At 34.0% G+C, this 7188-nt stretch overlaps 2 long non-coding RNA genes across 5 annotated transcripts; one reads left to right on the top strand and one right to left on the bottom strand.

Annotated features, from left to right (window-relative positions):
• Positions 1-214: 214 nt before the first annotated feature.
• On the bottom strand, positions 215-924 carry LOC110901589. Its single transcript, XR_002570981.1, has 2 exons — positions 796-924; positions 215-481 (listed from the first exon to the last, which is right to left on the bottom strand). It is a non-coding gene; the product is annotated as an uncharacterized LOC110901589 (long non-coding RNA).
• Positions 925-4493: 3569 nt separating this feature from the next.
• On the top strand, positions 4494-6733 carry LOC110908729. Of its 4 annotated transcripts, XR_004880012.1 has the most exons (5): positions 4494-4937; positions 5037-5110; positions 5455-5594; positions 6027-6142; positions 6433-6733. It is a non-coding gene; the product is annotated as an uncharacterized LOC110908729 (long non-coding RNA). The 4 variants fall into 4 exon arrangements; XR_002574845.2 differs by having other exon boundaries at positions 4508-4937; positions 5037-5594; XR_004880001.1 differs by having other exon boundaries at positions 4519-4937; positions 6027-6733.
• Positions 6734-7188: the final 455 nt, after the last annotated feature.

Genomic DNA, 7188 nt, shown 5'->3' with positions numbered 1-7188 from the left:
TATAACAGAGTCTTAACACATGTTATATATTCCAAAATCTGTATATTCCAAAAATTACCGGTACATGTGATACCATAAATGGCTCGTTTAATATTACACGTTACATACTAACTTGTACATGTAATACTTGTACAAGTATTACGCTCAGTATCCACATTATCAGATATTTTAAACATCAATAAAAATAAAATAGTTATTACTTGTTTTTTTTTAATTAACAAGGATAACACACGTTATATATTATTCTATCAGGGGCTTAACACATGTTATATATGAACACATGTCTGGTTACATCATGTTGTTCTGTTACAGCATGAACGAAAACTTGTTACAACATGAAAACTTCTTTATGGATCTGTTACAGCATGAACCACTAACACATGTTATAAACGAATGAAAACTTCTTTCCCAAAAGATTTGACTTGTTCAATATCCCCGCATCCATCCAGCTTGTCAATTGAATATCTTTATGGATATGTTTCTGTAAATCAACACACGTTATATATTATTCTAACAGGTGCTTAACACATGTTATGGGTCTGTTTCTGTAAATCAAACAACCCAACAAAAAAAAAACACTTAATGTTCAGATCAAAAGGCTAAACCTGCAACCAAACCAACAAAAAAAACAATTATTGTTAAGATCAAAATCCCCAAACAAGCAACCAAACCAACAAAAAATCCCGTTCAAAAATCTCATCCTAAAGTTTTCGATTTATTTAAAATACATGAACATTAACCATTACTAGATCTTGATTGAAGACAAAGGAGAGGAGAGAGAGAGAGAACATTAACCATTACTAGATCTTGACTCCGACGACGTTTCGAACTCCGGCGTCACCAACCACCAAAAAAACTCGTTCAAAAAAAAAATCATATTAATAATCATTTCAACAAAAAATCAAGTGTGAAATGATATTTCAAGAACACTTACCGGATCTATAACCGTCCGATGAACACGAAGAAGATCTTCAAACCTTCTTCTCACACACACACTCGTGCGTGTGTCATCGTTCTCTCTCTGAAACAACATACTTCAAACTTCTTCTCTCTCACACACTTGTATGTGTGTTCTTGGTGTTATAGATGAACATGATGAAGATTGTTGTTTCTCTCTCTAAAACAAAAAAAAATTCATCTCTCTAAAAACCTTTATCCTGCCGTCGTTCTCTCTCTAAAACAACAATCTTCAAACATTTTTTCTTTCATACGATTTAGATCTGAACTTGAAGATAGAAACTTGTGTTTGGTGTTCATCATGTTCTTGATTGAAGAGAGAGGAGAGAGGTGAGAGGAGAGAGAGATAACATGTGTGTAAGAGAAATAAAGTTGATGTGTGTAAGAGAAAAGTCAGAATTTTGAATGCCTTAAATGCCCTTTCTCCTTTACTAATATGTATTATAAGATTTCTTTTAAATATAATTCTTACCAAAATTATGAGAGCCTTTGATCAAGTTAGATGAAAGGTAATCAATGGTTCACAATGGGTTTCCATAGTTTTCTAAAAAAGATAGGGTTTCTTATATAACCAAGCCCTATATATATATATATATATATATATATATATATATATATATATATATATATATATATATATATATATATATATATGAGGATGTTCATTTGAGAAGAATCTTCTTAAAAAAAGAAAAAATGAATTAATCTAGACCCTATATTTTTTTTTATCAATGGTTGTGAATCAAAATATCATTTTTATCCACTTTTAATTAATGCTTTAACTACTAAAGGTAGTATAGACTTTTTGATATAGAATATTAATAAATATTTTAAAGAGTTACTCAAACTTATTAATGCAACCATAAATTCCTCCTTCACCATCATTAATGTGTTAGCTCCTACACAAATTTTATTAGAAGTGACAAAATTATTTAAAATTTTTGTGTCCTACACATATTTTATTATGAGTTGCAAAATTATTTAAAAGTGTTTGAGTTCTACACATTCTGTATCCTACACCAAAATATTGTTTTAATGGTGTAGGAAGCGTTAAAAATGTAAGATCATGTGTAAAATTGTTTTATTGTGTAAGGTGCACAACTATTTTATAAGATAGGCTCATTAAATGATTAGAGTTCATTAATTTGAATAACAAAATAAATAATAGACTCATTAAATGATTTGTACAAATTACCTTTCTATCCTTTATTCTTTTTATTCTTAATTTTTAATTCTTCTCACTTGAACTCTCCACTATATATATATATATATATATATATATATATAATGTTATTATTTAAAAAATTAAATAATAACAACACTTATTTATTAGTTATTTCTTAAACAATTAATAACTAAATAAATATTTCGTAAATAATAATTTAATCATTTAATTACCACATTTTGTTATACCCCAATTCGTGAACTAGTATTTAACGCTTAAATATCATAACTTGTTTGTCGTTCAAAGTGTAATTTTATGAATGGAACCTTGTTTATAACGTTGCTTAATCGATTATCGGACATCCCATATCCAACACATTAACCTGGTGGAATCTTACGCACAAACTACTCTGGCTATTTTACCCTGTGAAACAGAAATGTTCGTCCTAGAGGAGACACGGAATATGTTTTAAGGTACATGTGTTGAACATAAATCATCAGCCATAATTGTCAACAAAAGTTTGTTTATTCTTGCAGCCAAAGGATCATACAAGAAAAGACAAGACGGGGCAATTGAAGTTCTCATAGAAGACCATGATTAGAATCAATTTAGTTCTAGTTCGTAAAGTTGTATTTTATCTTTATATTCGTTATGATTTGTATACAATATTGTATTAGTGTAGTTCCCATGAATAATGAGAAAATTCTATTATTATTATTATTTTATTATTGCTTTTTATAAAAAAAAGTGATTCGCTTTGTTACATAAAACACTTTTAGGCCACAGTTGATAGAAACGAACTCAATGTAGACCCTCGGTGGGGCCCTAACTCCACAAGGAAGCAATTGGTATCCCTATAGGAGCCCAGGCATTAGTTTAAGTCCTATTATACATATCCCTAATTATGTCTATATATTTCCTAGAAATCCCTCTACCTTGCTAATTATCTCAAATCGGTCTATGTGTTACACTGTCGTCTATCTTTTGATGGTCAATAAAGACCATATGTAGATTCCTTTTTGCTCCCATACTTTTCATCAATCTCTTTAGAATATATATCACTTTTGTAGGTGATCGCTTTCACATTTCACTGTAACCTAAGTTTCTATTTTAATTCTAACTAGTTAAATTTTCGCTCGCGCGTTGCGGCGGGGACCCAATGACTATAAACACGTGTCAGTAACGGCAAGCAGATACCGAATATCAAAACATAAATAAAAATATCGTGAAAAGGATAGGCAATCCGTCCTAAAAAAGCGATTTTAAATAACCTAATATATAATAATAGGACCCACATGTCCTACACGTTGGAAATTCAGTTGTTTTCAGTTCAGATATTACGGTGCTAACACGTTAAAATATGGATGAGCTCGGTACCTGTAACGGCACTTTCAATAAAAATGTCGTGAAAAGGATAGTCAATCCGTCATAAAAAAGCGATTTTAAATAACCTAATATATAATAATAGGACCCACATGTCCTACACGTTGGAAATTCGGTTGTTTTCAGTTCAGATATTACGGTGCTAACACGTTAAAATATGGATGAGCTCGGTACCTGTAACGGCACCAAAAGTGCCGATCCGGAAAATCATCGAAATTAGGTACCGGCACCGAAAATGCTCGGTACAATACGGTATGGTATTTGAAGGTAAAAATCAATAAATATAGGTATGGTGCTAGACCGGTGTCGAACCGAAAGTAACGATTCTGAAAACGCCAAAAAGTGGGTATCAAATTGGACAATTGGTACCGAAAATGATTTGGTATAGTAAATTTGGTACCGATACGATACCGGTTTGATTACAGGATTTGATACGATTTGCTCATCAATAATTTAAATATCCAAGTTAATTTTACATGCTACAATTAATTCATTACGTAAAAAGACAAAAAATAAAGCAAAATAAGTTGTTGTGTATATAAAACCTCATTCAAACGAAATACAGTATACTTACTCTGTGTATGAAAAGTAATCTAAAATGTGCAATTACTTGCATTGGTATGTTGCTACAGGATTTGATGAGCTCGGTACCAACCGTTACCGAAATCCCCAAAAATGGGTACCGGTACCGAATATACCTTGTACAGTACGGCTTGATACGGACGGTACTAGTACGACACCGGTATTTGAGGGTAAAACACGATGAATACCGGTGCCAAACGGATACCGAAAATACACTCAGTTTGGTAAATTTGATACCGATACCGGTACACGATACTATTCAATCATTTATTTTTCTATTAGTTTTCATTAGACATTATCCTATATATTAATTAATTCTCCAAGGTTTTGAACAGTAAAGATGGAATGAACAGTAAAATTCAAAGGAGTATTTAAGGGTTTTTTATCACATAAAAGAACTACCGCTTCCCATTCTGGCATTCCGGCGGTAGAAAGAGAGAACGACAGAGAGTGCGCGACGGAGGGAGAGAGAGAGAGAGCGCGGCGGAGGCATAGAGAGAGACGCGGCGGTGATGGAGGAACCGGCTATGGTCTCCGGCCGACGGTAATGTTGTCGATCGTCGCTGAATGGGAACTTGACGGCCGGGGGTTCTAGGGTTCCGGCGGCGGTATCAGGTAACAAAGAGAAGAAAGAACTGGAAGGAGAGAGGCCCGGAACGGCGGCGCGCGGCCAGGCTGTGGCGGAGCAAAGGCGGCAATACCGATTTCCGTCGAGTGCACGGTTGGGATTAAGTAAACAGAAGACAAAGAAGCTTATTGTAGCATCGGTTAGGTCACAGAAGCGGTTATCAAGGTCGTACAAGAAGAACGAAAGCGCATACGGTGGTCCCACATCGAGCAGACAATGCCGGTAAGTTTATCACCTCCGATTTGGTTATGTAATCAGCAAATCCATGTCATGCAACAGTCTTTTCGGCTGAATCTGCTTTTAATGGCGATGTTTGTTCAGCTTCCGGCCAGATTAGGGTTCCGTCCGTTATCCGGTCACCCGCTTTCATCTTGGATGGTGGATGGACAGCTCTGGTAGGTGATTGTGTTGGGCGGTTCCCCTTGCAAATAGATTGTATCATTCTTATCCGTTTTCGATTATATCATGGAATACACCTAATGTCGCTGATGGTTTTCGATTAGGGTTTGTGAGTTTTCATAATCGCTAATGAAGTAATAAATTATATCAACTCATCATTTTGTTTAACATGTGTTCATGGATGGTAAGACTTTTTTTTAGATTACAAGGGTTTAGGGTTTCTAACATTGAATTTTCTAGAATTAGATGTGGAAGGCGCCGTTTATGCAAAAAATTAGGTTGACGTATGGACTGATGGCAACCTTGGTAGAGTAATAATTACCAATTTTTGGTGGACCAGGATGTGGAGACAGAACCGACGGCGGTTTTAGTGTACCACCGTAATCAGCGGCGGAAACCATCATCTCAGATAGGTTTACCAAGACTGACAGTTGCGGCTATGTTGGGTACCAAATCCTTAGGCCTTGGCGTAGTTATATGGTAATTGCTACACCTTCTCTTATTTTAACTATTGGTATTGGTATGTTGTAGTTTGTAACTAAGCTTAATTTGAATGCAAATCTGAAATAAGGATGCGATCAAGAAAGAACATACTTGCTATAAGTGTTGGTATTTGATGTCCTATAACTGATATGGATTTTTTAATGGAAAAAATTCACGCTCACTTTTGAAGCTCATTATCAACAAAACAAATAATGTCATATTTTGATGTTCATTAGAGTGTAGTTTAACTTCACATTAAATACATTATTTGCGAATAAAGACTATATAATGTGGTTTAATCTTGATCGAATACAAGTTTAGTCCTTTTTAAGTTGTGGGCATATAAGCTCATATAGAAAATGGCATTAACATTCAGCAGCATGTTGGATTGTTTGGATAGTATATTAATATATGCCAACTTTGCCGTAGGAGAAGAGAGAATTACATATCAACTGGAGCCATGTGAATACCACAAGAATGGTGATATTTGGACCCATTCTCACTTCTGGTTTGTAATTCTTTGGATTTACTAAAATAACTTCATGGTAAGTCTGAAGTACTTATTATTAACATTTGTTATTCAAAAACAAAAGAGAACCAAACAACATAAAGATAATTTATATCCTTTTATAGACAAGAATTTGGCTGTAAAGGCACCTTTTTGTTCCTATCTAAGCTCTAATCAAATAAATGTTAATTCCTAGACAATATATATATTTATGAATAGTTATCAGACTAGGTTTAGTAGTTATCCAAATATATATAAGTTTCCTTGGCAAAATATTATACAGTGTTGGGTTGTTGCTAATATGTTTTTTTTTCTCAAATTATTCAGCAAATAGATGGACGTTAGGAAATCTAAAAGCATCCTGCTGTGTATTATGTACATAACTCTCTGGACGCTGTGGAAAGAACGATATGGTTTGGTTTTTAGAGGTTTGAAGAGATCGGCTGATAGAGCGCGCGAAGACATCATCTCCTCCTTATTCAATTGGATTAATCACAGGTCTAAAAATGTGGTCTGGGCTTCCTGTATCCAGCTCGCTGGAGGCCTTTTGGCTTCAGCAAATGGGTATGAACTGAAGTTGTGATGAATTAGTATTATAACATGATATACAATCAAACAGTTTCACTTAGATTTAACATTGCAGATTGTATTTTTTTTGGTAACAAGTCATCCTACAGCTTGCATTTTGTAGTTTTGTTATCAACAAAAAAGGTAAATGTGTGGTGGCTTATATTAGAATCAAACCTGACAATTTAGAACATTATGAATAGGTTTGATCTGCCGCAAAGCATGTGTTATGATTCAACCCTATCCAAACAATATTTATTGTTTAGTGCGCAGCGCCGCGAAGCGCGCATCGTTTAAATGCTAGTTCTTTTGAATATTTAAATTTATTATTACTGTTCAATTGGTTTTCTTTTCAATATATAGGTCAATCTCAGCTACACTCTCCCAATTTTTATAATATCACCTAGTAGCTAATACCTCTTCTAGAAAAAATACATGTATCATAGAATATAATTTATATCTAATAGATAAGTATTTGGTTGCGCTTTGCATTATAATCTTGTGAGGCCCCTAATT

The sequence above is a fragment of the Helianthus annuus genome, chromosome 2 (genome assembly GCF_002127325.2).
Source record: "Helianthus annuus cultivar XRQ/B chromosome 2, HanXRQr2.0-SUNRISE, whole genome shotgun sequence".
In the NCBI taxonomy this organism is placed as follows: domain Eukaryota; kingdom Viridiplantae; phylum Streptophyta; class Magnoliopsida; order Asterales; family Asteraceae; genus Helianthus; species Helianthus annuus.
The sequence above is the reverse complement of the archived record's forward strand: the minus strand, read 5'-3'. Positions and strand labels throughout refer to the sequence as shown.